This window comes from Mustela erminea, chromosome 8 (assembly GCF_009829155.1).
Source record: "Mustela erminea isolate mMusErm1 chromosome 8, mMusErm1.Pri, whole genome shotgun sequence".
In the NCBI taxonomy this organism is placed as follows: domain Eukaryota; kingdom Metazoa; phylum Chordata; class Mammalia; order Carnivora; family Mustelidae; genus Mustela; species Mustela erminea.
The window spans coordinates 62,899,617-62,908,719 of NC_045621.1; the positions used below are offsets into that span (position 1 = coordinate 62,899,617).

Here is a 9,103-nt window from a genome sequence, read left to right on the forward strand (position 1 = left end):
GACCTCCTCTGGCATACATGATTTCTATGACTTTGTTTATAAGCACAGTTCTAATCATGACCTCCTCTGGCATACATGATTTCTATGACTTTGTTTATAGAATAAAGAAGGAAAATTTTAGAGGAAGTTTTAAGTTTCAGAGAAAATTAGTAATAATCTATTTCACTATGGCAGTGGTTTTATAATTAATGTGTATGACTACATAGCACATTGCCTTGAGGAAGTTCAAAGCATTTTGCCAATCTGGTTGGCAAAAACCTACTACCAAACAAAATACTAATCATAGAAATGAAGTTTTGGGTTTCATATAGATATTAATATGTCTTACATCTATCAAGAGTGGTAACATTACAAAACAATTTCTAACCAAGGAGGATGAAGTGATTCAATTATTTATTTATTTTGTGTGTATCTATTCCCTCAACAAAAATATTTTGAGTGTTGGCTGTGTTTCAAGCACCATGTTAAATTTTCATGATCACAGTCAGAATATACTCAATGGTCTTTTCTACCTTGATCAAACACAAAATTCTCCTTGGATTGTAGATGAACCTACAAACAAGAGAGGCTAGTGTGGTCATACTCTTGTGTCTCAGTTTCAAAAATCTGCTTAGAAAGTTCATTCCAAAGAAGCACTTGGTTTTGTTTGCTGCTCAGTGGTTCTTCGGAGTAAATCCAAAGCCTATGCAAGACATACATGAATAATAATTTAGAATTAATTTATTTTACATGACCATCATTTTCTAAAACACAGCTTCTCCTATATCCCGAACGGTACATAATAAATAATTTAGAGTTAAATAGAGCACTGACTCTGCATAAAATGAAGATAAAGTTGGTTCTCCTGAGTAGAGTTGCTAAGAGGTATCATCTGCTATTGATTGCTTCTAAAATATTAAGGAATGCTATTCCCAGAATACATGAATGGAATAAAGTTAGGCAAAGGATATAATCATTTTTCCTTACAAAAATAACTGTTTTCTAAGTTGTTGCATGCACTGAGGGAAAAATCTAAACCTTTCAATTTAAAAGGCTTGATTTTTCAGTTTCTTATTCTTGGTCATGCCTATTTATACCCATTTGTGAAGAAAATTATTATTGAAACATTGCATGAATAGGAAAGGACATGAAATAATTATTTGTTAAAGGACCATTTTTCCTGTTCATTGATTCTGTTCATGGAGAAAATAGAATCAAAGAACCAAACCTGATCATAGAATGCTGGTACTCTAAAGGACTCAGACATCACCTATACCAGTTCTTTGATATCAGATTGAGGATACTAAGGTAAAATTATAGTTAGTTGCTGGCTAAGGACAACCGAGTAAATACTGATGAAGTTGGAAGTGGACTACATTATATCTCAGAATTCATTTTAGTAAAAAAAAAAAAATCTGAAAGATTTGTTTATCCTATTTAGAAATGGTAGCCTGTGACACTATCAGGAATACTAAAAACCTAAAACATCCTAATTAATTATATTTTAGGGGGTAGTTAAAAAATCAATTATATTTGGAATACATGTGGATATGTATTTTTTCCAATAACATATTAGTAATTAATTGATGATAAATGAATAAATAGGTTAATAGATATACACATACATATATATGCATAGAATTAGGTAAATTCTTATACTATGGCTATTATCTTTTTTTAGGAATTAAATTCCTTCAAAATGAAATGAGTATTCTACTATATTTAAAATACCTATAGCATTTAAGTTTGGCACTTAGGAAGCACCATCTAAAAATATCAATTGTGAAGCAGATTAAATTAAAAATAAAATTTCACTTTAGTGTTTTTCCTATAAGCCTTTAGCTTAAAAGAATAAAGCCAACATACCTCTGTCAGAACTCTTGTTTTTGTAGCTATCTTCTCTTGTGACTTAAGTGCATCAAATAGGTTTACCATGTGAAAGAGGGATGAAAGTCCAGAATAATACACTGAATAGATCACAAACATGAATAATTTCATATAAACATAGAAGGAGAACAAATATTTTTTTACCTTTTTTTTGAAAAAAGTAATCTCTGTGTCCAACCTGGGCTTCAGTTCACAACCCTGAGATCAAGAGTGGCATGCTCTACCGATTGAGCCAGCCAGGTGCCCCGAGAACAAATATTTTAACATTGAATACTATTCACATTTTTACAGTAAAGAGGAAAATATTTGTATCTCCAGTATTATGAAAGTCGATAGTAAGCCCCCTTTAGAGATTTTATTTTCATTTTTCATGTAGGAAATCTCCAGAGAAAATCAATAACCTAGCATTTAACTTAATTTTTTAAATGTTTATCTAAATTCCAGTTAGTTAACATACAGTGTAATATTAGTTTCAGGTATACAATATAGTGATTCATTACTTTATCCATGTAACACCCAGTGGTCCTCACTACAAGTGCACTCATCTCACCCATCCTCTCCACCCACCTCCCCTTTAGTAACCATCAGTCTGTTCTCTACAGGTAAGAGTCTGTTTCTTTGTTTGTCTATCTCTCTCTCTTTTCCCTTTTGTTCATTTGTTTTGTTTCTTCAATTCCACATGAGTGCAATACTACGGTATTTGTCTTTCTCTACTTACTTTACTTAGCATGTCTGTTGCTCCATCCACATCGCTACAAATGGCAATATTCCATTTTAATGGCTGAGTAATATTCCATTGTATGTATTCCACATCTTTTCTATCCATTCATCAGTTGATAGACACTAGGGCTGTTTTCATAATTTGGTTATTCATTTCTGGCTGTTTCTATAATGGTGCAATAAACAATAGAGTGCAGGTATCCCTTTGAATTAGTATTTTTGTAATCTTTGGGTAAATACCTAGTAATGCAATTGCTGGGTTGTAGTGTAGTTTTATTCTTAACTGTTTGAGGAAACATCATACTGCTTTCCAGAGTGGCTGCACCTAGTTTGCATTCCTACCAACAGTGCAATAGGATTCCCCTTTCTCCATATCCTCACCAGCACCTTTTGTCTCTTGTGTTTTTGACTTTAGCCATTCTGACAAGTGTGAAGTTATTATTTTGATTTGTATTTCCCTGATGATCAGTAATGTCCAGCATTATTTTATGTGTATATTGGCCATATGGTTGTCATTCTTGGAAAAAAATGTCTAGGTCTTTTGCTCATTTTTTAACTGGATTATTTGTTTTTTGGGTGTTGAGTTGTATAAGTTCTTTGTAGATTTTGGATACTAACCCTTTATCAGATATGTTATTTGCAAATATCTTCTCCCATTCCATAGGTTGTCTTTTAGCTTTATTGATTGTTTCCTTCACTGTACAGAAGATTCTTATTTTGATGAAGTCCCAGTAGTTTGGTTTTGCTTTTGTTTTCCTTGCCTCAGAAGACCTATCTAGGAAGAAGTTGCTATGGCTGATGTCAAAGAGGTTACTGCCTGTGCTCTCTTCTAGGATTTTTACATGTCTCACATTTAGGTCTTGAATACATTTTAAATTTATTTTTATATGGTTTGAAAGAGTGGCCCAGTTTCATTTTTTTGAATGTTGCTCTCCAGTTTTCCCAAAACTATATATTGAGGAGAATTTTTCCCATTGGATAGTCTTTCCTGCTTTGTTAAAGATTAATCGGCTTTTTAGTTTTGAGTTCATTTCTGGGTTTTCTATTATGTGCCATTGATTTATGTGTCTCTCAAACATTTAAAGAAGTGTTAATACCTATTCTTCTCAAACTATTCCAAAAAAACAGAAAAGGAAGAAAACTTCCAAATTCATTCTATAAGGCCAACATTACCCTGATACCAAAACTAGATAAATACACTACTAAAAAAGAAAACTACAATCCCATATCTTCAAAGAACATGGGTGCAAAAATTCTCAGTAAAATACTAGCAAACCAAATCCAACAATACATTAAAAAAATCACTCACCACAATCAAGTGGGATTTATTCCTGTATTGCAAGAGTGGTTTAATATCTGTAAATCAATCAATGTGATACACCACATAAAAGAAAGGACAAGAGCATTATGATCCTTTCAATAGACACAGAAAAAGCATCTGACATCACAATGCCCATTCATGATAAAAACCCTCAACAAGGTAGGTTCAGTGAGAACATACCTCAACATCACAAAGGCCACCTATGAAAAACCCACAGCTATAACATCATCCTCTGTGGGAAAAACTGAGAGCTTTTCCTCTATGGCAAGAACAAAACAGAGATATCCACTCTCGTCACTGTTATTTAACATGGTACTGAAGTCCTAGCCACAGCAATCAGACAACATAAAGAAATAAAAGGAATCCAAATCAGCAATGAAAAAGTAAAACTTTTACTATTTGCAGGTGATGTGATACGATGTATAGAAAACCTGAAAGAGGGGCACCTGGGTGGCTCAGTGCGTTAAAGCCTCTGCCTTCAGCTCAGGTCATGATCTCAGGGTCCTGGGATCGAGCCCCACATCGGGCTTTCTGCTTAGTGGGGAGCCTGCTTCCTCCTCTCTCTCTCTGCCTGCCTCTCTGCCTACTTGTGATCTTGGTCTGTCAAAAAAATAAATAAAATCTTAAAAAAAAAAAAGAAAACCTGAAAGAGTTAATCAAAAAAGTGCTAGAACTGATAAAAGAATTCAGTGAAGTCTCAGCATGCAAAGTCAACGTACAGGAATCTATTGTATTTCTATACAATAAGAATGAAGCAGCAGAAAGAGAAGTCAAAAACCAATCCCATTGGTAATTGTACTGAAAACAGTAAGACACCTATGAATCAACCTAACCCAAGAGGTGAAAGACCTGTACTCTGCAAACTGTAAAGCCTGCTGGAAGAAAGTGAAGATAACTTAAACAAGTGGAGAAACATTCAATGCTCATAGATTGAAAGGACAAATATTGTTAAAATGTTGATACTACCCAAAACAATCTATACATTCAAAGCATCCCTATCAAAATGCCAACAGCATTTTTCACAGAACCAGAACTAGCAATCCTACAATTTGTATGGAAACACAAAAGACCCTGAATAGCCAAAGCAACCTTGAAAAATAAATACAAAGCTGGAGACATTACAGTTTCAGATTTCAAGTTATACTACAAAGCCGTAGTGTTCAAAACAATATGGCACTGGCACAAATGTAGACACATAATCTAGTACCTTAAAAGAATTTCTATAGCTCACATCTTGGAGCAGTAATTTCTACTGTTCTTCTTTTGGCATATATGATAGTCGGAATTCCCTAAGACTCGAGGTATAGTGTACCATCTTCCCAGCCTCTCTTACTTCTGCCAGAAAACTCATTTGCTCTTCCTTAAAATCTTTCTGATGAAGGTCAATTTTACAAGATAAGAAAATTCATTTTTCAGATGAAAATATTCTAGAATATCTAGAAGAAGCTATAAAAGCTAAAACATTGGTGATTCCACTTCAACTGAGTGGAGTGCCCAGGGGCTTGAACTCAGGTTTAGAGGCCATTGACCTTTTGTTGTATTCTGTTTATCAACTCTCTGGGGCCTGGAAGTGAAGGGAGCGTTTGAAAAACTCAAGTAAGCAAAGAGTTATTCACACTCAAAAAAGGGGGTGGGGGTGGGGGAGGAAATCACTGGGGAATCAAAGCATTGCTTTTAATACATCTAATACATAGCTTCCATATAAAATATCATTGTATCATCTTTCTACTCAGGAAATATAGGAGAAAATCTTTAAGATAGAGCAACATATCAAAAAACCACTACTAATTATCTTTCATAATATATTTGCACTCCTTCATAAATACCATTGTGGTGGGACAAAATGCACCAAACCCCTGATTTCACAGAGGCCTCTGGGCTCAATGGGCACCTAGATATTGGTTTCCTATACGTTTCTCAAAAAAAAAAAAAAGAAAGAAAGAAAGAAAGGAAAAGAAAGAAAATACCAGAACTCCTAGAGAACTGGTTGACTCTAGGACTAGGGCAGGGAATTTGGAAATGAGCCTAGAGCATTTTGTGTTAAAGAAAAACAAATCCAAACAAAACCCACACTGATGGGAATAATCAGAGGGGCAGAAGAGACAACAACAACAAAAAATAGTCTCAATGGCTAGATGTAGAACAAATTGAGCAACTAAATAATGTTATTTATAACCCAACATACAGAATGAATGAGTCCATACTTAATAGGGAGAAGGGAAGAATTTTTATTTTATTTTATTTATTTATTTGACAGAGACAGATCACAAGTAGACAGAGAGGCAGGCAGAGAGAGAGAGAGGGAAGCAGGCTCCCTGCTGAGCAGAGAGCCCGATGCGGGACTCCATCCCAGGACCCCGAGATCATGACCTGAGCCGAAGGCAGCGGCTTAACCCACTGAGCCACCCAGGTGCCAGAAGGGAGGAATTTCTTATGCAGAAGTACAAAAAATTTATGCAGATACTTTGACCTAAAGGAGGGGGAGCATAACTCTCTAGTTCTTAAATATAATTGTGCAGATCCTTTCCAAAGAGAATAGTATAGAAAGGGGGAAAAAGAACAAATTTCCAAGGGGAGAATTCTGATAGTCACTACCTCAGCCTAGTGATCAAGGTCAACATCAACAGTCATAAATCATATTGATCTCTTGTATTCTTAATAAGATGTAGTGAAAATGTCATTTTGCCTTTCTGATCTTTCTCCTCAAAACCCATAACTGCAACCTAATCATGAGAAAAATATCCTACAATAGTTGACCATACACCTCAAAATTGTTAAGGTCATCAAAAATAAGGAAAATCTGAGAAATTGTCACAGCCAAGAGAAGCCAAAGGAGACATGATATGTAAATGTGGTATCCTGGGTGGAATCCTGGAATAGAAAAAGGACATTGGTAAAAATTAAGGAAATTTGCATAAAACATGTACTTTAGTTGATAATAATCTATCAACCTTGGTTCATTAACTATAAGAAGTGCACCGGGATGCTGTTTATACTATTTTCTCTCTCTTTCTCTTTTTGTCTGGAAATCTGGAAGTGTTTTAAGAAACTGTCTGTGAGTAGTGCCTGGGGTAGCTCAGTTGGTTAAGCCTCTCACTCTTGGTTTTGTCTTGGGTCTGATCTCATGGGTCAGAGGATGAAGACCCAGGTTGGGCTCCATGCTCACCAAGGAGTCTCCTTGAAGATTCTCTCCCTCTGCCCTTCCTCCCACTCACACAGGCATGTGGGTGCTCATGTTATCTCACTCTCTCTCAAATAATTCTTTAAAAAATAAATAAAAACTAAAAACTGTCTTTGATTAAGAAAAAAAAAAAAAAAGCCTTCCTAAGATAGTCTGCAGTAAAAAGATGTATATATGTGAGCCTATAGATAAGTAATAGCTCAGAAAAAGTCACTTAGAAATTGCAAAAGTTGCTTGGAAGAAAAATGTTTATATCCTGAATTATATGTTTTGACAGGATTTTATGTATTTGTTTTATATTTACTCCTCATTTACAGTATGTTTAGATGCAAATTTTGAGTGGAAACCTGTACTGGATTAAATCAAAGTTTCAGGCCTTGGAACAGCACAAGCTATTATAGATTATTTAATTCATCTGGTCCTCAGTTTTCTGAGTGAATAAAATAGTTCATTTATGAAATCGTCCCCAACTCTAATATTTTATATTCTAAATTACTTGATAGATATTATTCATAGTTTAAAAAAACTACCTTTTGATATGAATATGGTAAAATAATTTGGACACATCATATATAAACATGCCCTTTATGTCCTTTCCAAGCTCCCTTGTTGTTATATTTCTTTATAGGTTACAATATTCCAACATTAAAATAAACATTAGTATAAAATATGGTTCACAAAGTAGTGAAACTTAATGTGATGCTGTAGTAGAAAATAAGGTTTTGCTTAATGAAGAAATAAAAAAACCAAAATGCACTTCATGGGGATGTCAGTGAAAATTAGAAGTGGCAGAATACAGAATCAGTTTGCATATATTCCCCTCAAGCTGTGGGTGCAAAAAGTAATGTTTGGCTAAAATTTTTACTGCAATGAGACTCAGGGGCAAAGTCTAAGAGACCACTAGTTATACTCACATGGGATACATACCAAGATATTTGTGAATTCCCAAATCAATAATGCAATTTTAACATAATTTCCCCTTAACATTCAATAAAATATAATTGACCATCTTAATTTTTTTTGCCTTTGATAATTTCTATGGCATACTAATAAATGCATTTATAAAACTACTAGTATTTTACAAAAATTCCATACCATGTGACAATCATTTTTTCCTTATTAACATTAACTTAGAGCTTAACTGAATCTGTCAAATTAAAATAATGATAACAAATGAAGCTGTATTGTTTAGGCAATAAGATGCACTTGATGTATGACAATGATGAGGACATGTTTTGTTTAGTAGTATGAAGTCAGTTTACAAAAATTGAGAAATTTCCTCTAGACATTTTTGTGGCTCTCAGCAAAAACCTCATCAAAATTCAAGCGTTGAAAAATAAAAGTGAGGGATATAGTGATATTTGTAAATGATAGGCTCTTTCTTATGCAGCATCATACATTCAGTTCTTAGAGGATCATGTGTAGTTTTGAATCTTTCTGCCTACCCATCTTTTCCCAATATTCTGGACACCGATTCTACATTTGGACTTGACCCTCCTCCCCACGGTGCTTGTACCAGTACCACACTCAATGGACTTCCTGAAGACCTTGTCCATAATCATGTTGAATCTCATCATGTATACACTACATACTACTACAGCTCAAATATTGCTTCTGATCAAGAACAAATTTTCTGAATTAACTATATTGTTTTAGTTTGTATGTCATAAAACACCTACATTTTAAATATACACTTTAATGAGATTAGACAAATGCATATGCTTCTTTAACCACTACCATACTTAACGTCTGGACTACTTCCATCATTCCCCAAAGTCCCCACTTGTCTTTCTCACACCCCCATCCTCTACCTTGGCCCTAAGCAAACACTGTTCTGCTTTCTATGACTATATATTGCATTTGGATTTTCTAGAGTTGCATTTAAATGGAATCATACAGTATATAGTATTTTGCTTCTTGTTCTTTACATTTAGCATAATGGATTTTTTGAGATTCACCCACATTGTGAAATGTGTCTGTAACTCATTAATTTATGTTGCTGAGTGGGGTTCCAT

The 9,103-nt window shown here is 34.4% G+C and overlaps 1 long non-coding RNA gene across 1 annotated transcript; it reads right to left on the bottom strand.

The window, feature by feature from the left end:
• Positions 1-588: 588 nt before the first annotated feature.
• LOC116597616 lies at positions 589-2,754 on the bottom strand. Its single transcript, XR_004288692.1, has 3 exons — positions 2,585-2,754; positions 1,846-1,887; positions 589-682 (listed from the first exon to the last, which is right to left on the bottom strand). It is a non-coding gene; the product is annotated as an uncharacterized LOC116597616 (long non-coding RNA).
• Positions 2,755-9,103: the final 6,349 nt, after the last annotated feature.